This window comes from Aquila chrysaetos, chromosome 4, assembly GCF_900496995.4.
Source record: "Aquila chrysaetos chrysaetos chromosome 4, bAquChr1.4, whole genome shotgun sequence".
Classification (NCBI taxonomy): domain Eukaryota; kingdom Metazoa; phylum Chordata; class Aves; order Accipitriformes; family Accipitridae; genus Aquila; species Aquila chrysaetos.
In genome coordinates, this window is record NC_044007.1 from 37,126,922 (window position 1) to 37,151,338 (window position 24,417).

A 24,417-nucleotide genomic window follows, 5' to 3' on the forward strand; every position below is an offset into this window, starting at 1 on the left:
GCACGCGTTTCCTACGTTCACAAATGTAATTTTTATGTATCTGCAAATGAAATCCTCCTGTGTTTCAAGTAACATCTACAACCACATTGCCAGGGCACAGCGCGGGCCCTGTGGGCCGTGGCCGGGAGCGGCCGGGCAGGGTCCGGCAGCCTGGCCTGTCCCGCGCCCCGGCCAGGAGCAGGGCTCCGGGGGGCACCGGCGCAGCCCCAGCCCCAGACGCTGGGCACGGGGACAGGGACAGGGACAAGCCCAGGCCCGTCTGGGACATGAGCCCATGGGTGGGCCTGGCTCAGCAAGGCCCACGGCCTGGCAGGGCCGGGGAGGGGGGGAGCCCCGGGGGGGCTGGAATGGGGCCCTGGGCTGTAGGCAGGGAGGTGAAGGCTCCAGGGGTTGGGCAGGGGCAGGCAGGGCCAGCAGCGCCTCGGCCATGACACGCTCGGGCAGCAGCAGCATCATTTGTAAATGACTGAAAAAGTATCTATCCGGCTGCATGAGAATCAAACCCCACTATCTATAACTGCAGAAAAGTTGCCCTAAAAGTTGCAATGGACAGGTACATTTCGCCAGGAAATTGTTACGGATAAATCCACCGAATCGGCTATTCTGTGGGGAAGGGCATAAACAACAACAAAGAAACAAAAATTGTGATACAGTAGAATGGAGCATGTCACAAATCATCGCCTTTACCAGTATGATAGGGGGATCTATTTATTATAAAGTATCCTGTCTTCCGTGGTTTAACATTCAGTTCAGCAGTCTATACAAAATATGTACCAACTGTTAACAGTCAAATGATACAGGTTTTGTCTTACAGGTGAGGACACAGTGGGAAGGCAATTTTAGGAAGCAAAGAACCGTAACCAAATAGCAAAGAGCTTTTGCTAATACATTTTCTTTTTAGTGTGAAATTGCTTAAAACCAAGGCAGCTGATTGACTAGTATGAATCATATGCATCTCCTAGACAGTGCGATGAATGTCATAAGTTAGCATCTAATACCTGCCTAAGGCTTATGGCTGAAAAACTATTCCTTATGCCATATGTTATGGAAATATCCTGTTGAATAGGACTTTTGGACAAATTTTTAATGTGTCTTTCTCTGTTTGTTAACTATATGTTGGGTATAACACTTTCAGTATTTTTTCATGTTTTCTTACATAACATCTTTCATATAAGTTCCTTGATTCACTGTGCAAAGAATTAGCAAATTGATTATCACTGGTATCAATGAAATAGCATTGAAACTAAAACAGAGGAAGATCAGCTTGACTGCTCTGAGTCCAGGCTAAGCTTTCTGCTTAATCCCAGACTTGAGGCTCAGATGGAAAACCTTAACTTTTCAATCTGAAAATAAATTTCAATACAATTTCATGTTGTGGAAAGAAAAATAAAAAACACTGGAAGGCTTTTGTTTTCATTGCAGTGTGAAGTGAAAAAAATCTGAATCCTTGAAAGCTAAACTGTCATCCTCTGGCCAGCTTTACCTTTAATGAAAGACACAGTGCAGATCATACATCCCTACAATATTAAATGACAACAGTCATAAGTACAAGGCCTCCCTTAAAACCTGATGATATTACTACTGAGTATGTTATGCCAGAAGGACTTTCCAAAACCAACACCATTCTGTAATTTATTATGGATGGTGACATGTCAAGCTAGACTGGACCATGAGCTTAGATCCTTAATGATTATCCAGGTAAGCCTCCTTAAAGATGTATTCCTGACTTGTTTCCATTCATCAACATTGCATTTGCGCTAAGACCTTCTTACACTTAATTCACCTCTTTACTTGTAAACTGATCACACACTAGAAATTATTAAGAGAAATGATAAGCTGACAATGCCATATTTCGGTCAATGTTCAAAGTAAAACCATGGTTTCACTTACTGCTCCATGCTGTAGGAATATTAAACAGACTGTATTTCTTCAGTAATATATGGTGCATGTTACCTTAGGAGCTAAGTAAGGGAACTGGAAAAGATTTACTGATATTTATTTATTTACTAATACAAAATTTTCAGATGGGTTCATGTTACAGTCTTCATGTGTGTTGTGGTTGTCTGCCATATATATATATGCAACCATCAACCATTCTACATTTAAATACTCCTCAACACCATGCCTTTTCTCTCTTTGAAAACAGACGGCGTTTAAATTGCATAATCTGCAGGGCATTCAGACTTCAGTAATGCCAATACCAGCGGGGACTAAAATATGACATATTACTTGCTACTGTGTTGTGGACTATCAAGGCAGATGCATCATCTGTTAACTGGGCATGTCATCCATTGCAGCAAGTGCAGCACATCTTGAACAACTGTAAGTCAGCACAGTTGTGCCAGTAGATGAACTTGCTGATCCCATGGTCAGGCTATTGTTATTATCCTGATACTTTGTTCACAAGTCCCTAGACTATGTGCTCTCACAGAAAAAATGTCCTCACAACATGCTTGTGCTTCAAGGAACATCACTTGCTGGCATTTGAACAGTAGTCACCATCTGTTGATATTTTGGTTCACTACTGGCACAGACACAGGTAAGATGTTCTCTTCTATCCACCATTACTAGAATTGTTTTTGAATCTGTCTAAAAGTATCAACTGACATCTGTACCTAATTTTTGCTCAAGCACCTTTCCCCTTCCCTAGCAGCAGGAAAGGAGCTTAAAATGACTGTCAGCATAAAGACAAGGTTCCTTACCAGAAAGGAAGCCATATTGCAGATGGGAGGAACCAGGAATAACTATTCTAGTGAAAATCTTTGTTAAGTATCATTTTCCCAAGTCTTTTCTGTACATGTAACACACTGAAACTTCAGTAAAAGGAAATTTTTATGGTCTGGTCTAGTAATCAAAGTTTTCTCTACTTCCACAGCCAACTATTACTGCTGTTGTCAGCTGTGCTGACAATGAAGTATCTCCCTCTAACTTTTGGGAATTATTCTGTATCTTGCAATAACCAGTGGTTATGATTAACATATTATTCTTATTAAATGGCCTTCTAGGAAAGGACATTGACAGTTGAAGATGGGATACAGCCATTAATAAGCATGCAGCCTTTTTTATTTTCAAATGTTTCCTGAATTCTGCAGTTTTTCTCTGATGCTCAGTGGTTACACATTCAGTGAATATTTCCTGCCTTTTCCATTCCTCCAAGTAAATCGCGTAATGTAAGCACATCAAAGCTGTTGGCTATAAGGAATTAGCAAGTGATCACCATGTGGAGGGTCTCTCAGTCTATGAATACTACTAATAAGGCAGTAAGTATGAGAGTTTCCTCAATGTGTAATTGCTTACTCTTCATCTCAGCAGGTTTTTCTTTACTTAATCATCAGCAAAATAACCCATGTAAATCACAAAATAGTCTAGTTGTTTGATCATTCAGTTTCTTTGTGTTAGCCCTTTGATATTTAACCTCCCATTTAAGTCAGCTTTACAAGGATGTTTTCCAGAGAAACAGTATGTCTCATTTGATGCTATATTAATCATTTGAAGAGAACATGTATGTTGCTAGGTTGGCAGTAAGTGTATGCATATGAAAGCAGGCCCAGTCATGGGCCACAATGAGTTCCTTCTGCAACAGACCAAGGGCCCTTCATCTTTATCGACCTAAGGAGCAGGTCAGATATGATGGCTGCTATAACAAAGACATTTCTTGAATACAAAAATGCCTTTGCAGTGACACCAGCTAATCAGTCTGAAAATCTCAATTTTATTTGGCCTTAAAATACTTCAAGATAACAGCACAATACGGCTGACATGCTAGAAGAAAGGCTAATACTTAATCTTTTCCAAGCCATGACAGACATGCAAATTAACATCTGACTGGAGATGGTAAGCCTTTTGGCAAATCTAAGTATCTTTTCACCTACTAAGAACTAACTCCAGAAGAAAGTAACTTCACCAGGTAAATAAAACACTTGCATCTCTACTACAAAAAAAAAAAAAAAGAAAAAGTCTTTGCAGTAAGCAATGGGCTATGTTGTCCCTGTTTTGCTCTGCAAACATTTTTCTTTTCACCCAGCTTGTGAGAGACAAAGCAAACTGCATGCTGACTATAGCACATTTACCTGTTATTGTCTATGATCAAGCAGATGGTGGTGAACTGTGTGCAAGAGGATGCTGAAAAGTAGCAATTTAGGATCCACCTGGATTCAGATAAAGGGTAGAAACTTTCACGTAGATCACAACAAAAGAAGGATAATACTTTCACCTTTTTCCTCTCCTATGGCACCTTACCCTGCCTGACAAGAAGAATAAAACTTCTAAGGCCACCATAATGGAAAATTAATACCCTTACACGTATGTATGTGTTACATTGGAGGTAAAAACTTAATACTTAAAATAACATTTAAAATTAAATTTTATATGACAATTTCACAAGAAGGAAAACCTAACAGAATTAATACTTTTCTCAAGAACAGAATAAGCTCTTACCCATAGAGGTACACAACACTCTGTAAAACTGCTCAGAGATTAAGTTATGTGGCAAATATTATCGGGATCTTAGTTTCTATCCTGCTTCATGGGATGAAAAGGAGCGTTTAACTGCTCGGCTCCTGCTGTTTTTGAATGAAAAACCAATGCTTCATTAATATTTATCCCTTTTTCTTCTAACCCTACTATACATGCTCTCTTTTGGTGTTTCAGGAAAACCAGCAATTATCACATCAAAGGTCATCAGTCCACCAGGGAAACTTCAATCCTTAACTGGTGGAGAATTGCTGCAGCTTTTGCAAACATCTCAGATCAGGCAAGCAAGTGTTTTCCCTCCTCCCTTCCCTCCTGTGACTCTTGTTGGTTTTATTTAATCAGCTTAGAAGACCTCCTTAGTTTTCCTGTGATGCCATACACTATCCTAGACATCAAAAAGATTTTTATACTGCTGTTATATTTATACAGAGGGAATAAAAGAATAACAATGATTTAACCATGCTGCACAATAGGTCTAGTCTGAAACAGTCTGAAGGACTCTGCTTAAATTTCCCAAAAGATATTTTTGTTAAGCTCCATTCTGAACTTATTGGCAACACTCTCACTTATTTCAATAGTAGCAGTATATTAAAGAAAGAAGGTGAACCATGGAGATGAAAATGACAGAGATGTTCAAGTTACTGAACAGCAGAAATCAGGAAACCCACTGAAAAATGAAGAGACTCTACTCCTGTCAACAGCAAGCATTAAATAAAAAAGGTATGACTCAAACCCCCAAGATAAATCAAGAAACTGTTTTCAAAATAATGATATTTTAAAAAATAATAAATGCTGTGTTGGTGTTACTTATCTTTTGGCTTCATAGCCTCTATGGTTGTGCATTTTGAAAGTTTTTTTGGCAATCCTAAGTCCTTAAGAACATTTATATTTCTTCCAAATAAGAGATAAGTTTTCCTAGAATCAAATGATGCCAAAAATGAGATGTCTGACAAAGCAGAGAGAGTTGGCAGTGTTAAAAATGTGTTTTCTTCAGGGCTGAGGAAGACAGAGTTGTGATGACACGCAATGGGAAGGGCGCTACACTCATCTGTGTTTCCAGCCTCACTGGAGAATAGATGACCAAACATCATTAATTCTGAGTATTACTTTTTTTGGCTCTTGTACCTTTGCACAATGAATTGATTTAGGCAGGTAGGAATCTTAATGCTAATCAAAACATGACTTCAGTGTCATGTAGCCTGCTAGCTTGGGCAGGTTACCGCCACTAAAACAAAGTATCATTCAGTGCTTAAAAAAATCATTAAAATAAATCAACACATTTGGCAGAACTGTCAGGGAATACTGCTCCACTTTGTCTGAAGTATCATTTCTTTCTGACTGCTATTTCTGGATCTGATCCTTTGCACAACTCCTGTGGCCAAGTCCCATTAAATAAGAGTCTTTCCTACTTTATGTGTGAAGCTGTGCAGGGAATTTGCCTTCATAATATTGTAAAGCAAAAGCGAATAATTTTATCCAACTTACTGCTTTAATGTAATTAGTTAATTGATTGGATTTAATAATTTAATCCATGCTCCCCAGTGCCTCTTTTAAAGATAGAGAGTCAGAGGGAACACTCCTATGTACTGAGCCAAGCCAGCTATTGTTTCTGAAGCATGGTTTTCATTTGATAGAGTTACAAGTTTGTAATTCTATGTTTCTCTTCTTTACAATAAACTAATCTCACATCTGTAAGGGTGAGGACCCGTCTAAGAAGCCACAGAACCACACAAAGCTGAAATTTCAGCCCTGCCCAGCTCTGCAGCCTTCCTTACCAGGACACAAGCTGGTATGTCCCTCCTGTGTGAGAGACTTCCCTCGTCATGCACTACATTATCTAACGGTTTTGGTGAGGATCTGGTTCTTGCACTCATTTTGATAGGGCAGAAGGGGAGAAGAGGGAGACAGGCAGAAGAGTTGGTTCTTCTCCCAGATGACAGAAACACCTGCTGGCTTCTTACCATGTGCTGGCAAGGTTGGAAACATTGCTGCTACAGCTTTGCATCACATAATTGCCTTAAGTTCCTTGGACACCCTGCTAATGCAGGGCCTCCTATACAGTGAATTTGCTTAAGGTAAATATAGTAATGTATTTTTACTGTCTTTTCATATTACTGCACCTACTCCTTGGGTGTTCAAGAGTTCAGTGTGGTTGGCCTAGCAAAGTAAACTCAAGAATTAACTAGGAGCATTTTTGTATAGAAACGGACTTTGTTAAAAAGTGACTTGAAATGTTAAGCAATTGGTTTGTTCAAATAGTTAAAATGACTGAACATTTGAGCTTGACTTCAGAACACAAATATTCTCACAGTAAAATACAGCATGCTGAGGAATTTTGCCTATGGCTATGGTATGAATGAACTGAATCATCCCCTGAAAAAGAGACATTTCTTCGGTCTTCAACTGAGCATGTAAAATACAGGAACTGGTATAGTATAGCAAACAAGCTGCCATTCGAGCAGTGAAATTTTACTGTTTTGTTTTATGATTAGTACATTTGGCCACACTGATATTATCAGCTTCTTAATTCCTAGTTACTGCTCTGTTTTTAGCCCTGTTAACTTTGGTACAATTCAGATAGATTTGACAAGCACAGTAGAAAGCAGCCACAGAAGCAGCTGAAAGAGTTTCACTCAGGTGCACTGAAAATTCACTCACATGAGCTGAAAGGAGCTCCCCAGGTAGGGAAGATGGGCGGCAGACAAGGGACATGTAACAGGTCTGCCATGTGAAAGCTAAGTATGCCGAACTGCCCTTAAGTTAGATCCTTAAAGGTCTACTACATCATGTGTGACTATGAGCTGTTAGAAACACACTAAGTCTCTGAAGCTGCTGCAGAACGTTCAACTCTAGGAGAGTTACAAGACAGAAATGATGCACTAACAAAAGCTGCTCTGGTTAGCTGTTTCTGGATGGTGTGATAAGCACTGATTTTCATCTACAAAGAAATGGTTCTGAGCATTGTACCCAACAGATCACCTCTTTTCCTGAACTACAGTTCTGCAATGGGGACACCTTGAAGGTAGATTAGTTTACCTGCTGGATACACTTAAAGTTTCTGAAGCTTTAGGGAAAGATACAAGCCTGCTTGTGGCACAGGGGCTTCTGTAGTCAGACCTTTCTTTTTCCAACAGGCTGAGGAAATTCAGTTGAATACAGTGTCTGGATTATACCACTCGAAGGGCAGAGATTGTACAAAATACATTGGGTTTTCCATTTCAATGAATTTATAGTATGTCTATAGGCTAGCACAGTGAGATAAAAAAGAAATGCCCCCAAAGCTTCATGTGAGATAGAGTATTCTTACTTACTGCCCCCAGGCACTGCATATTGCAAGACTGCTGCTTGTCTAGATACAAGGCCGTGACTAACTGATGATTAATTAGCTTAACTTGTACTCTTATCAAATTCACTACTTTTATAAGTAATTTCTTAAATGACTTAACTCATGTAGACAAACTCGGGCAACTATTGACATAGTTCAAATAATTCAACTTCTAGCAGAAAGGCTCAAAGAAGTACAAGCACACTGAAGTCTTACCAAATGTCCTTAATGAAGTTTTCTCTGGGGCCACAGGCAATGGATTTTTTTGGCTCCACAGAGCTTTCAGAATCTGTTCCACATGGCATGTCTTTGGTCCTTGTTTTGATAAGAAAAGATTAAGGGACTTGCCCAGGCAAATACCAAGACATGGTTAGAACTACCTGTATTTATGGGAGTTCCCAATGCATTTAACAGACAATACTGACACTAGTGTCTTTCTCAGTTTACGCAGTGTCTTAATTTTGCCACTGTTTACATTAAATGTCTAGGAAGTTTTGGTCAGAATCTTGTCTACCATTACAATCTAGAAATACTTGCTGTACGTGATTGTTACCATCTGGGTCAACAGGGGTATATGCTGCCAAACATCAACTACAAATAGATCAGACTATATCCTAATGATAAACAGAACCATCCCAATATAACACTTATTTACCTTGCAAATTGTGAGGCTTAATTAATTAATATTTTTTAGAAAGTTCTTGATGATAAGTTGCTATAGAAATTAAAAATGTTTGCAGTCCATAGAAACCTTTGCTTCAGCACAATTAAGATGCTTTTCTTGTTACATTTTCTCTAATTATGTTTCAGTCTTGTCCATGGATCTTAGTTTTCCATTGTCTAACAGCATGTTTGAGGTTTCTGGATTTCATTTATACACAAGCTAACATTATAGTTTCAGAAACTCCACTACTTGAAATAGGACTTTTGAAAAGTAAAAATAAAGAAACGAATATACGATCATAAAGAAACTGGGGGAATATCCCAGAAGTTTATTGTCCAGAATTCCCTGCTTTTGGCAAGGCAAAATCAAGGGCAGCTAAGAACAACTTCTTTTGGAAGTGCCTCCATCAGGTATGGAAACAGCATGCTTCAACTGCACCAACTTTCACAGCCATCACAAACCACTAAGATTTTAATAAATCTGGGGCTAGGCTTTTAAGATTACTGTAGAACATATGTGTCTCACTGTAATATGAAGAAAGTACCTGTGTGTGAATGTTAAAAGTTTGGAGAAACTGAAAGAATCAGTGCTGGAGCACTATGGCATGCCACAGGCTTTCAAGAGCTGCCCAGATCATAGTGCCAGTGTCAGACTAGGATTGATGCATTAGAGTCTCCTGATGTGAAGTACAGTTTAGAGATGAATACACATCCTTACAATCAATCTCTTATTGACAACTTAAAAACTTCTACCCTACTAAGCCTAAGTAAGCACTAAAACCTCCTCAATCTATAGATATCCAGAGTGGGTTTTGGAACACATGGACCGCTCTGACTGAACACAGGCCCGTGCAACTCCTCCTGGCACTTCAGAAAGACACATTAGTTAAAATAAAAAAACCTGAACAAACTGTCTGAAATCTTGTGGCACTGTGCCTCCACTAATAAACCACAAACTCCTTTTCTAGGAAAATGGACCATGGTGCAGAAGCAACCGCTTCACTCCCCCCACCCTTTGTCACCTGCCAGCCTCAGGGTTGCCATCAATGCCAGCTCCACTGTGGGCTCGGCAGAGCAGCCTTGAGCCCAAATTAATAAAGCCCAGCTGGATACAGGTTGACACCATCAAGAGCCTCTGTGTTTCCCAGGGAACTGGCTTACCATGGAGCCAGATAAAATTCATACAGGCTTATTAACTCCAGCTCTGTGTAATGCAAAAGCAGTTGTACTGATTATGGAGCTGAGATGCTCCTGGAAGCAGCGTAGCCACATTTATGTGGGTCTGAGCTTCAGCTAATATCTGTGGCATGAATAATCTGCAACACATGGATAATCAAGTACTGACTGTATCCTGCTTCTGAATGGGTGCACAACCAACATACCTAGCGAGGCAGTGCTGAGACAGAATAATTTAAGAGCTCTGAGTCTAAAAGAAATTCAAACCCTTCTTTATTTCTAGGCTGTCAGTAACTTGTTTTGCACAGAAGAACAAGACTGAATCTTACTATTTAAAGGAATGAATTTTATTACTTATAGTCAGATTCACCTTCATGCACAGGATCAAGCACAAAAATCTATGAATCACTTCAGGTCTGTTTTGATGACTTGTCAGTGTTTCTTAGGTCTTAGGCTGAGCCCCTCTCGAGGTATGAACATGTCCCTGAGGATTCCACCCTGCTTAGTACTAAACAACTTCTGAAGGTGATGAGTGCTCTTACTTTATGGTACTAATCATTATCTGGAATTGTTCGGACTCTACAGGACTAGCTCTCTAACTTCTGGTTTTAATATTTTCATTGGAAATGAATAAGTGTAATTGACTTATGTAATGCTTAATGGGAGTTAGCATTACTAAATGCTTACGGAGCACCCTGAATATCTTAATTATGAGAAAGATACTCTAGAGTTACTTGCCTCATTAATACAGGCATATATATACCTTTTGTGATAAGTAAATGCACATAAAAATAAGTTAGCCATACACTGAATTTTCATTACTCCTGAGGGCCACATAACAGAATAGGTTGGAATTTATTCATATTAATATCACAGCAGTTTTAATCCAATCACCATGTTTACTTCACACATACATCTGCATCTACTTAAATAATTACATTGGGTGGGATTCACCCCCACATTTTAGACACCTAGATTTAATTCTCAAAATGTTGGTGTCACTACAGAAGGTAGGTGTCTAAGCTCCCATGACAGTCAGAGGGGAATCTAGTCTGTACAGTAGGGGAACCTGGAAACTATTTAGCTTGTCCAGGTGCAGCTCTCCAAGCCCCACTGGTTGTATCAATTAAAATGCTATTGCCTATAATGGGAGACCAGATATTCACACACTAACAAACACCTACATTTAGGTTTCTGAATCCCACCCAGTAGATCAGCTAATTGGTGTAATTTCTGAGCTATTGCCCAACCCCTTTTACTGAAAATATACTGAAAAGCAAAAATTTGAAAGAATTTTAGAATATAATCAACCTACTGTACATATATGGACTAAAATCTCCCTGGAGATGTTCCTTTGAGTTGTACTTAAAGATACAACTATTGTACAACTACAAAAGATACAGAGAAAGAGGAAGAGGATGAAAGAGTCACACTGGGGAGGGTTTCGTAAATTTTCATGATTTCCAGCTTATGTCTGGGGAGTCAACGATCACCACAACAAAACAAGGCTAGAGATTATATCTATGTCTTTATCTATATCTAGCTACACACACACACACACACATATGCATTATTTTCCTTTCTTATACATGCATTCAGAACTCAGCACACTTATTTCCTCATAAGGGTACAGAAAGCATATTAGTGTCCTATAATCTGCAGCTGGGAGGAAAAATATAGGCTTGTGTTCAGAAGCATCAATTGTAATCCTGAATTTTAACAATATAAGCCAATATAATATTGTTGCCTTTGGAAGAGTGACACTGACATAAGACTTCACTTGCAACACTAAAAAAACTTGCTTACTGCTTTTCCTTATGCTTTAGGGAAGCTGTGCCTGAGAACCCAGTGCTACTGTGAGAGAAAGCCTGGCAAAATTTTGCCTTATAATGCTTTTTTACTTTCTCCAGAAACCTAATGTACCATCATACTTGACAGTGCCCTGTTCCCCTTCCTCTGTTCAGCTGTGCTAAGCAAGTTAAGGAAGCTGTCCAGATCCCAAATTTTGCTGTGAAGAGCTCGGGGGCAAACTATATTGCATTTTCAGATCATATTTAGTCTCATCTCCCATCTGCCATTTTTACATCCTCCACAGCTTTCTACAAAGATAAAAAGGCAACTGGGAAGAGAATAAAAAGGAAAAGATTCAGGGAAGCATTTAAAGTTAGGGAAACTTTGATAAGGAAAAATGTGACGAGAGGAAAGTGAGAAGGGAAACAGTGAAACAAATGGCACAGATGTGAGAAAGGCATGTCCATACACAAGTCTGTGCTGATTAAGTTAATCAGGTTCAGTTAAACCCTTGCATGGACACTTCTGGGAACTGTGACACATATGCGAACAAATGAACCATCTCTAACAGTACTTGGGTCACTATAGCATGGACCAATGTGCTTTTCAGCAAGCATGCAACAAATCACATCAGTGCCCTTTCGGAGAAACTTAGGAGCTTAACTTCAGAAGAGCAATTAAAATAATCCATACCTATCGTGCTGCACAGCTTAAGATACCTAAAGTTCCTTGGAGACCTAATGCTAGGCTTCTGGGTCTGCTCAGTTGTCACCCTGTCTTTGTTGCACTAATTGCCTAAGATCCTGCCTTTTAGCTAAAGCTGTTTGGGAGATGCAAAACAGGCATAAGTCTCCAAAGGAGCCCGATTTGTGAGGCACATATTGGCCATGGAAAATTCACGGGATGTTGGGGATCTGCCAGAAAACTGGAAGTCTGAGCTTTGAGCCCTCCTCTCATGATGACGTCTGGAGCTCCAGCTCCAGTCCCAGGAGAGTTCCTCAGTTACCAGGGAATGGTGACCTCTCCTGGGAAAGCTGCTCCAGGCAAGATCCATATGCTAGGGAGGAGGAGGAGGGGGCTTGGTTCTGCATGTTAGATCACTTGATGTGGGGACTGAGTGCTGGCATTCTTGAGACCTTTCTGCTCTTTATCAAGTGGCAATTTTGGGATAATGTATAAACAGTCAAGGAGCAAGCACTGAGACCAAGGACATGACTTCAGACTCCAAGTATCTGCTTCCCAGAGAAGCCTGACTGTAGCCCTGACCTAAGTGTCTGCATTTGTGCAAGAGACAGACATTTAGGGTATCCATCGCTTTGGCATCCCCTATAAGCTGTTTCCGTCCCCTTGCTCAGATCCCAGTCTGGGAGAAAAAAAATCTACCACACAGATTGCAGGTGTCTGATAATACTTAGCAAATTCTATTCCCAGAGCATCATAACCTTAACTCCCTTTGTTGCTTTTTGCCTTAGAGAGCAAAACTTTTCTCCGAGCATTCTTCACCACTAAAATGTACAGGAGAAGCCATGTATAGTCTGTGAGTCTTTGGGAAATGTCAGGCTCCCATCTGAGCAGCTTAATGCATTTTCTGATTACCTGTTAAAGATGACTCACAACATTGTGTAAATCTTGGTATTACATGACTTGCTTCATCACTCAACAACCCGGGAAGGAGCCAAGAAAGCAACACCTCCGCTCTGCTCCTGAGTTTCAGCTATCTGAGCAGGCTTCCATCCTTAGGACCAATGCTTGCAAAGTTTCACAGAGGCTGTTGGTTTTTATAACTGCAGTTGTAAGGCTAGTATGACCTACTGTACATAAATATATTTAAACAAAAAATGTGCTTAAAAACAATAAATATATAAATGATTCTTTCAATTTCTTTTTATGATCAAGAAGAAATTTGCTACCTAGGTAAAGTCAGCTTCAAAATTGTTTGCTATTTAGCTAAAGGCATAAAAAATTCCTTCGGGAGGTCTGAACTAAATGAAGCTATAGATTTCAGAGCTGGAAGTCTAATAATTCCCTCTGCTGTATGCTCAAAGGCAGAGAGGCCTCTTGGGCAGAGGCTACAGTTTGCCAAATTCATTGAATGAATGCTAAAAAGACCCTGATCCACTCAAACACAGAAACAACTTGTCATTCCTTGCACTGTCAATACCTGAAAACACGTGACCTTTGCTGCTGGCAAAGTAACATCTTATAGCCCAGAGGTACATTAAATGAGCTTAACGTAGAATCAGTTTGACACTAACATTAATCTAGGGCATGTGGACTTAGGAGAATCACAAATCTTCTTTTATAGCTTGAAGCAGGTCAAACATCTCCCTTTATAGAAACAGTATTTGAGTTCACACAGCTAAAGAAAATACCCATTATTTAAAATAAACATCTCTAAGACATATACAAAATATTTTATTTAAGTAGCTGCATTCTATCCTGCTTACTTTTTCTCTGCAGTTTTAACAGCACATAACATTCTACTCCTCACTAAACTCTCATTTAGTTTGCTAGCACCAATAAAATTCCACATCCCAGAAATGGCTGCATTTCAATGTTGGCTGAAATGGTCCCTCTTATTTTCTTCATATAGTGAAGTAACAGTGTTACTTGAAAATGTATTTCTTTATTTATACTTACAGAAAAGACATAAGTCTACAAAAAGAAAAAAAGAAAAAGTCAGTGAAACATAAGAGTCAGAAATCTATTGTTATTTAGATAGAAGGCACACAAATTTCAAGTTTGTATTTTGAAACTCTGATCTATGGAAGTATTTTGTTGCTATTCAACGTACTGATCAAGAATGCACATAAACTGTTGTCCTGCACTGAAAATTCAGCTTGCAAAGTGACACCTTCTTATTCAGCAATATTTGCTTAGTGAATAACAAACTTCAGAACTAATCCAACAGCAAAAAAAGAAGAAAAGTTTAGTCTTTTTTTTTTCCCTGTTATCTTGTTCTGGCCAATAACGTTAAAAAATCAAACAGGTTTTTATGTCACCTTGTGTGCTAACTCAGTAGTTAATTACATTCTTGTCAGATACAGTGGGGCAAGTCCTCCAGAGGTAAATGGCTTGCTCAGTTGTTATAATGGTGATAATCTAATGAGTAACTCTATACAGGGCATCTAAAGTTTGTAGCCAGCAAATCTTTGCTAAAAGAATATGTCTAATGTAGCCTATATACCTTTAGTACTAGTGATTTGTAAGATAGAAGTTATGTTTGTAAAATTGCTTGCTAGACAGCAGAAGCTGTATAACTTTAATACATTCACTGTAACCATCATGAATCACAGAAGGCATGGGAACCTTATGATACCGGTCTTATGACATAGTTGCACATTAATAAAAATCACCACAAATTTTTCAGAAGTCTGAAAGCCTGAACATAACAGTTCTACCTTTTAAATGTTCCTGGAATGAGACAGATCCACTCAGCTCTCTCTCATCACCTTTTTTTCCAGCAAACACCTATGAACATCCCTGTGCCATCTATTCCAGGTAATATCCTTTGAGTTAATAGTTAGATCTTTGCTGCTGCTGCATTTCAGCATCATGCTTTGCCTCTGTATCATCTCTCTCTATTTTGATCCCAGCCCATGCCATGTGTGTGATACAATATTCAGACTGGGAGAAAAGTCTCTCAGCAGAGACCCAGCAGAAAATTTTGGTGCACATGAGAATCAGACCATGCATTCAGAAGGTGGTACAACAGCACTTGGTAGCGACTAGAAGGGAAATCACAGGGAAAATATAAAAATCACCACCCCACCAAAATATTCTCAAAATACTTCTCTTCTTTCATGAGGTTAAAAATTAATCATGATCCAGTTGAGTACCTTGAGGTGTAAAGGCCATCCACTATGTTTATTCCGAGCATCACAGAATATAATCCTTCTGGAAAATTAAGTGTAACCTAAGCATGAGGCCCTGCAAACACCATTCACCACTTCCATAGCATCATGGCCACTAGTTAGGATATTTGCAAATTTATCTAAATTGCAATCTGAATTCAAAGTCCAAGTTTCCATAGAAAAACTGTATTCTTTTCTTTTCTTATGGTATTCTGGATGATTTCAGTAGTTATGCATAGTTTTAAACATTCAGGAACACACAGTGTACATGATGGTTTAATTTGGTACTATTTAAACTATGAAAAGTTGTGGGGAAGGCCTCCTACCTAAAAGAAAAAGTTAATGTGTGTATAAGAATCTAAAAATGCTGGTGAAGAATGTTTTCATTTCAGTTACAATTACTGTGTCATCATATCTTTATTTGCTTTCAATTAGTTGCATGGTTGAACATCGTCACTCAGTCATGTCTCCGGCTATTTATAAATATAGAATTAATGGCTATAAAAACCTGCTTTGTTAATCAGTGGTTATATTTTATTGGCTTAGTCATCTTAATTTACATCTCACAGGATTTCAAAATCCCACAGAAGCTCTGGACCTGTTCACCAAGGGGTCTGAGAACGCCTTCAGTGAGAACCCGTGTGGCCTGCAGCTTCCAACATCAGTTCCTAGAGATAGACATGCCCACTGTGCGATACACAGCTGCTGAGCCATGAAGCCTGGGATTTCTCTATGGCATTTATGAGCATCCCATTACCACATTATCCAAGCACTCCATAATCTTAAATGTATCTATTTCCACAGCTCTCCTGTGAGCTGGTGAAGCAATGTTTTTCCTGCGGGACTGACTGTAGTGCTGTCGTACGGGAAGTCTTGACTGGAGCAAGGAGGCGAGACTAAATTCCTCTAAATACCAGGTTAATCAACTAACTAGTGCACCAGCTTTCACACTGCAGTGTAGCACCAAAGGAGCTGAGAAGGGGGTTATGACTTAGAAAACCTCTCATGTACCCCTCATCTCTCATCTGTACACACTCCTATATATTAAGAACTGCAAAACTGGCTGGAAACCCATACATTTTTCTTCCACATGAGGAATAAAGTATAAAACATGGTTGAGTTCTTCCCCAGAAGTAATATCCTCACTCTCAACATTTCTTTAGGTGAGAAGAAATGCACTTCACTAGTACATAACCTGGTTGCTTGTCAAGACCAAAACCTACCAGGCCTTCATGTGACACAGATAATAGGCCATTTTCTTTTTCTTTCTGGGAACAGATTGTGGAGGCGGTAGGGAAAATGATTATAACTTGAGGCAACAATGAGCAAAGAAGTGTTGTCTTAGATCTGTAAATCTGCAAGGCAACAACAAATGCTGGGAAGTTTTCCCATTAGTGTTTCTTGGCCCTGAGTCAGTAAGCTGCTTCATTGCTATGTCAATAGCACATACACATATATAAACACATGTCCAAGTGCTTTTCTCACTGCAAGTAGATTTAAGTAGTTGCAGATATGTCATTTTTTTCTAGATGACCAAAAAAGTCCTCTGTGAAGAAATGTTAATCTTATCCATATACTTCACTCAAAAAGCATTTACAGTTTTAATGTTACTGTATCTCACCACCCATGTCACATTAGGCAGTTCTGTTTGTTTGTGTGGTTTTGCTTTAGCTGTTTTCTTTTGTCATTCTGGTCTCAACACATAAAGCCAGGAAAGAGTTTTCTTTCTAGTATTCTTTTTTTCCATTCCCTGACTATATCATCATTATAATCTTAATGATGCTATAGGTGTACTTCCTAATAAAGACATTTTGAATTTTTGCAAGAAAAACAGTGAGATACTTCTGGATGAAGTTACTGGCAGTAGAAGTGTGTGGCTGAAAAAACCCTCCATTCTTCTTAAATATCCATTTGAATGGAAATATTTGGAAGGGGTAGAGGGAATAATGACACATACAATTCTTTTACAAAATCCACTTTGAAAACATTCCTTACATGAAATATTAGAAGTATTTTTATCAGACTATGCGTGTCTTATTTTGATGCCCTTGCACAGCACCAATTCTTCATGAAGGCATGGTTATACAACTGAATACTGGATAGGAAGGAAGTGACTTGGCTCTTACAGGAAAAAAACACCACCTAAATGTGGGAAAAGGTTCATAAATACTTCCAGAGACTGGCATTTTGAAAGCTTGATCTTGAAGTCTTAAGAGTACACTTATACAAAAGTTCCTGCCTTCAGTTTGGTGCAGGTTGGGAAGGAAGTTTTTTGGATCTACTTTTCTCTTGCCCGTCTCTCTTTTCCTGAGCATACACTCAGCACACTGCCCACCAAACTGCTGACTGCCTGTTCCTCATTAAGGCATGCAGTGCGGAGAAACATGCCGGTAAGAAAACCAATGAAGCAACCCAATCAGCAGCTGAGAACCCCTTCCACTAAGTAGCAGGAGGAAACGAAGGAGAAAAACCTCATACTTCCTCTTTGGAGCTCTGCTGGTGTGAACTAATTTAATAGGGATGAGCAGCCACAAAGGCAAACAACTGCCTGTTGCTTTGTATAAGTGACATGTGGTAGGTTATGAATATACTAAAAGTGAATCCCAGAATCTTCACTTTCACAGCTTCTAAAGGGAAAACTCCAAGATCACAGACTTTCTGCTGTATTGGCAGGCTGTAAAAAACTCCCTCTGGATCTTAATCAGTGGAGTATATAGAAAAACATAGAAAAAGTTTATGTGTGAGAGGGTGATGGAAAAGAAAACCAAATGAAAAGGGCACTCATTTACCAGGTCAGATCAGTAATGCAAGAAAGTCACAAAACAGAGAGGAAATGAAGGGGCAAAGTTGTGTCTCCTTGGAATATCTCATTTTTTCAGCTATATCTATTGTAGTTAAAAGCCATTACCTAAAAAGCATTTAGGGGGACACCCCCTTATCTTTCAGCTAATAATCCCGTTCTATGTAATCCTCTTTTCGAAACCGAGAAGCTTGACAGCATGAGAGGAAAAAAGAGTTGAGAATGAATCAGTTTTGTTTCCAGAAGTGGAATATACTAATAAAATAGAGCTAAAGTCACTGATGGCAGAGATCACTTGGGAGGGATGCAGAAGCAAATGGCTTAGCACACGATCCTTAAAAGATAATCTTTGTGTGGGCGCATGTCAGAACATGAATGTGTATGCAACACAGAGATGTACCTCTGTGTCAGAGGATTTTTCCCATGGGACTTCCCTACTTTTGGTAGGTATTTCCTTGTGACCTTTTAGCAGGAGAGAAAGAAAAAGCCTCTAGACAAGGAGATCAAAATGCTTGACAAGATCCTGGCTAGAGAAAGGCTGCCTGATTACAGATTCAGCATGACTTGGCTGCATCCTGTGTAGACAACTAATAACAATGAAATACCACAGCATAGAAAGAGGAACCCTACAAAAAGATCACAGTTCTGCTGTACACCTTCTAGCAGGACACTCAGCAATACTTTCTGCTGATAGACCAGTGACTGTGCCCTCATTGTGCCTACAGTAAAATGAAGGGTGATGTAGTGAACTGTAAAAAAATGTTACTTGCACTTGCTCTATGTCTCTGTTCCTCAGCTTCCCAGCCTCTCCTAACAATCTACTGCCTGTTGGGAATTTCCAAGTTATTCTGTGAGACCCATCTGACCATCTACTCAGGTTCCTTGCTTGGAGACACCACTGGTCAGCCCAGTACTCTTGACCTATCAATCCCTCATGCAGATTCACATTCCTAAGCCCTGAAACCTGGAGTGAAATGCTGAAATGCAAGCCTTTCCAGTTCTTGTTTCAAGATCATGCTCATTTCAGATGAAGTGAAATGGGTTTTTCAAGCTCTTACACTTCCCCAGAATAAGCTGGGATCCAAAAGCCTGTTTAGGACTGGGACTGGGATATGCATGTGTGCAATAATGAAACTACATTTCTAAAAAACCTGACCCCAAGGGTTAAGTTGTATTCGACTTAATTAACTGAAGTTGGCTTTTGGAATGTCAGTGGATAATATGCCAGGAAAGTCTTTGCACTGAGAGTGTCATTAATAGATTATATACATAAGAGACATGATTTTTAAGCTTCAGGTCAAAAAGCTGCCTTTTCATTTTTCTTGGAACTTTCCAAGTATTTTATCCATGCTGCAAGTGATAACACTTTATTTCATAATAAATATTCTGAAGGCATTCCTAATAGTGACAAATATGAATTACATTTATGCATACTTCACAGTTATAGTTTCATTGTATGAGATACCATGACCCTAAATCTACAGAGAAAAAGTATGTTTATAAATTTTTCTTGCGAAATGTCTCTACAACAGCAGATGATGTCAATGAAGAGTGAACCTCTAAAGTTTCAGGTTAGATAAACAATGTCCAACCTTTTTTTCTAAAAAAAATACTAACCTTTGGATCTGCAAAAATTGCTTGGAAATCTTCCAATGTAAAGTCCTTCATAAGATTATTTGTGCTTCCTGCCTTTGGTAGACTGGGAACATCACCAAAATGATCGCTTGTCATTTCATTGAATAGAACTGGAAGGTACTGCAAATAATAATCCAATTCATTCTCTTCAACAAAAGCAAGATCACTCATCTAAATCATATTCTTTCATTACTTCCACTTCTGCGGAAATCTAAGGCATCATTATCTTGGCCCTACTCTAGTTAACCGCTTTAAGAACAACCTAGGAAAAATATAGATAAACCTATAGATAAACCTAGTAAAAATTTAGATAAAGTTCGGTGACAACATTAGGATGGTACTGGAGATAATGACTAGATCGATGGTATAGGACAGCCTGGATATCCATATGTTGTATGCAAGCAAACAATACGTGCTTTATATGGGACCAATATACAGCCACACATCTGGAGGGAAAATAAAGCAGATTGAATAATCTTATATTAATTCTAATTGTTACGAAACGTTATCTGAAGATCTGGTAATTTAAATATTCTGTAATTAAAATAAACTATGAGCTAACATGTCAAATAGTAACTGGTTCCAAACAAAATTCTATACAGACTCACACGTGAAATAAACTTGATGTATACCAGCTGTCTTTCATTACTAGTAATGTTTTAATTTTAAATCCAAATTTACTTCTACCACACATATACCTGCTATTAAATCACATGCATTTGCAAATTGTTTAACCAGAAATATTTATGTAAATGAGGTGACAGAAAATAATACAGATGAGGGAAAAAATGAATCTCAGAGCATTTCAAGCTTCCTTCTCTGTGCTCTATTATGTGGCTTTATATTTTTATTTGTTAAGTTGAGATGTATGATTTGATACTCAGCCTAGTGCCGTAAATCCCACATCACAAGGTCACCAAACAACTTGCTGTGACCTCCTAATTCCACCTAAAAGTCAGCCAGGCCTTGAAAGCACATTACTAGTGCAGATCTTTTGGAATTGCTTTGGCAGAGTCGCATAAGACAGCTTGCATAGTGTTTTTCTTTACCATAACCAGCTGCATAGGGTGAGATTAGCTTCAAGTTTTCATAATCGTCATGTTCACATAAACAATGGAAAATTCCAAACCATTACTTTTTGCTTAATGTATATCTGTCTCTGCAGGAAAAGTGCACTTTAATCTTGGCATAACTCAAGCCTATAAAATATTCCTTTTCATAGGCTCAAGAAAGGCATACATTTTGTTCACAGGATGTTATTCAACAACCACAAAACATACAATTTCTGGATGTCTTAAAAAATAGAAAGTTAATAGTAGCAAACGTTGGATTGAGACGCTATCTGTGTAATCATTTACTGGCTCACTAAAATGTTAAGGGTCCTTGGGTTAGTCTTGAGCCTTTAAAGTTTGGCAGAATAGAACCTCCAGAAGATTTACTACGGCTTAATTATTGACCTGACATAATACTTAGGCTATGTAGCACATGCTGATGGCTTGTTTGGTTTAATTAATTACTGAATAAGCATTTTATTTTTGTACCTTTGAAGATTTCCTGCAGTTAATGTGCCTTGGTTAATTTTCATAGCATTGGACAGAAGTCTGTATGTCTTGCTCAGTGAATTTATTATAGGCAAAACCTGCAAAAAGGGGAAAACACATTAATACTTAGAGCTGCTAGGAATCACACATTTTAGTTGTAACACAAGCTCTGTTCATGCTGGATTTAGAATTTGTTTGCGAAACTAAACTTATTCATTCCTATTTACTTTGCTGAATCACTCTGAAGAACCAAGTTTATCCATGTCTAATTACCTTGCTTACAAGTCAGCAAGCTGCCATCGTTAAAATAATTGAAACATTAGAGAGCACACATTAATTTTTAAAGATCCTGACTTCCTTGTGTTTTGTTCATTATTAAAGTACCTATCAATGTGTACCTGCTTTTTCAGTGCATTAATACAGCCGAGAAAACTTAAAGCAGATGTTCTTCTACATGAGAAAAAAAAAAAAAATTCTACTACTGTAAAATAACCATACAGAAATGATAAGCTATATTTTATTTAGCTGTCAAAATCACATGAAAGTGCTTTCCTTTTGTATTCCTTGTGGGCAAGCTCTATCAAATTTAACAGAAATGTATACCTTCAAGTTAAGCGTAGTCTTACTGTTTGGCTAACACAATTTTTACATCTCCAGCCTCAGATTCCAATGGATGGTTCAAATAGCTAGATGTCCATCACTAAGTTCTGTAACTTGTCAGGATATTTTCTGAGAATATTTGTAATATTTTAATAAAATTTTCAGTTTTAGAGATACTTGTCTCGGCTTTCATAATTGTTCATTCATTTATTTGTTCTTTTCTAAAATGAGGTAATAATGAAATCATGTTTAAATCAGCACAAAGAAGCCCATTTTGTCTTTAGGCAACTAAAATGTAACTACCAGTATCTGCTATATTACATCATCTTCTTCCTTTGACAAAAACCAATTGGTCCATATCTACTTTCTCTTCTTCTGACCTGAGCCACTATTAAGATGCAACATCTCATAGGTGACTCCAGTCAGGAGAAAGTTTCAACGACAGAAAAAGAGCTGTTTCATTTATTTTCATGAAGACAGGAAATATTTTGTTGGCATGAGCTGTAGTTTCACATTCCCTTAGCCTCATCTAGTCACAGGCTTCTGACGGAAGAGACGTCACCTTCCCCTCCCATCCTGGCGGTGTGTCTCTCCAGAGTGCGCCAGCACACACGCTCCTGGGGTTGAGGGGAGCCAGGTGAAAGAAGCGATCTGACCAAGTATTAATACTGCCAGCCAAAAACATACCAGCAAACCAGCAAGTGGGTTAGTTTTCAGATGGGTTGGCTCTGTCATCTGGCTCCCTGTGTTGTCACGCTGCTGCCAGCACTGTCCCAAGGAAGGAGCAGAACTGGGGGCCACCACCCCAGCAGTCAGCACATACATCATGTAACCCTTGCCTTGGACACAGGCACACTAAAGCCACCGGACAGGGTTTTCCTGCCTAAGACAGCCTGTCCGTCAAAAGGGCCTCTCTCTAGGCTTTAGTTTCCTCTGTTATGAAGTCTCTTTCTCTGTCAGTCTGTCTGCTCCCCTTCTTCGGGACCTCTCTCCATCTGGCGCACCACCCTTCTGGGAAGGGCCAGCCAAAGCCTGGCTGCCTAATGCTTACGCACTCTTGAACAGCTCTGGGGCTTGACTTTGGTTTTGGAACAAGCATGCTTTACTGTTTCTTACAGCTGTTTTATAAGGGCAGTGGCAAGGAAGTCTATCTGTTTTGAGGATAATGAACGCAGTTAGATTCATCATTTGAGAACTTCTGAAGGTCAAACCCAACCTTATTAGGAAAACTCTGGTGACTTGCACAGACACCAGCAACGGGAACAATGAACACATATGGGGAGCATTATTTCATGCACAGCTGGGTACCTGTGACCAAAAAAAAAGAAATCCAAGGAAAAATTGGGGCATTTATAGCTTCCAGAGAATGGAGGGGGAGGAAAAAGGAAAAGAAAGAATGAACCCTCCCTCAACAAACCCAAAAGGGAGATAGCGTAAATAGAGGAAACTGAAATACATACACCCCTAATATGCTGCTGCAAAATGAAATGTAACCTTTGCTTCTCTAATGCAGAACAGGTCAAAACAGTGGTCTATACAGTGCCTGGCAGTGGACTCATTGTTTCAGTTAATCTGAAAGGATTGTGAATTTTAAATCACTGGCCAGAACTGTGAAGGTCTGAGTAAGTTTAAATAAAAAGCTGCCAGTATTTGGGAGCTTAACAAATTACCTCATAGTTATTATTATGCTATAAATATGCACTTGCAATATTAAGGTCCTCTAAATCTTACCTTTTTCTTATGCAAGAAAGAAATATTGTCATTATTTTTCCACTCTTCCTCAGTTCAGGTTTTTTTGCTTGTTGTAATAAATAAACCAATAGAAAGTTACAACAATTTCTAAGCAATAAATTTAATAATATTTTTAACGAAAAAACCCAAACAAATCACTTGCATTTACCTATACATTATTTCTAGGAATATATCCCAACACAATAAGAAAGACATTGCATAGCGTAATGGTTTTTTGAGCTGTCCCATAAGCCTCACTGGGATTATTGCCTCTAATTTCAGCAGGGAAGGGTTACAGCAAAGTACATTGCTACTGCAATTTTCTTAATTTGTCAACAATTCTCTTTCTTCTTTAATTCTTTTCTTGAGAAGGTTATACTGATAGTGTACAGCATCTACAGAGGGCAGTAGCTCTCTAAAGCTGATTCCACAGGTGCAAAGCAGAAATCCAGCAAGACTTATTTAGATTCCAGCCAGTAAGTTCAGTTAAGACTGCTTCCTAATAAATCAAAAAACAAACCAATGTGCTGTTAGGTTTTCAAGTTGGTAGTGGCTGTGAAAACCAATAGGTCTTCTGGTATTTCACCTTGAAAATTTAAGCCCAGAATCTAGATTGAACACTCCTAAAGTACAACAAAAATACATAGCTATGAAATAATTGCAGAAATGAAAAATAACGTTATTATTGTATTACCTAATATGCGGTTTTGGCTTTCTTTCTTTGAAAGATTGGTTTCTCCAGCTTTTAATAATGTATTTTTTGTTGATCGATTTCCAATTTTTTAGCAGTGCTGTAATAGCTAGGATAATCAGACTGAAGGGTTTCTT

The 24,417-nt window shown here is 38.8% G+C and overlaps 1 protein-coding gene across 2 annotated transcripts in view; it reads right to left on the reverse strand.

The window, feature by feature from the left end:
• Nucleotides 1–24,417, reverse strand: part of SULF1 (sulfatase 1) — a 123,669-nt gene that overhangs the window by 77,176 nt on the left and 22,076 nt on the right. Inside the window, exons 1-2 of one of the 2 annotated variants that reach the window (XM_030012642.1) lie at nucleotides 23,590–23,638; nucleotides 21,259–21,356 (exon numbers count right to left, since the gene is read on the reverse strand). The gene's annotated coding sequence lies outside the window, so the exon portion shown is untranslated. Of the gene's footprint in view, nucleotides 1–21,258; nucleotides 21,357–23,589; nucleotides 23,639–24,417 lie in introns of those variants that run through there. The other variant, XM_030012641.1, reaches the window with a different exon arrangement.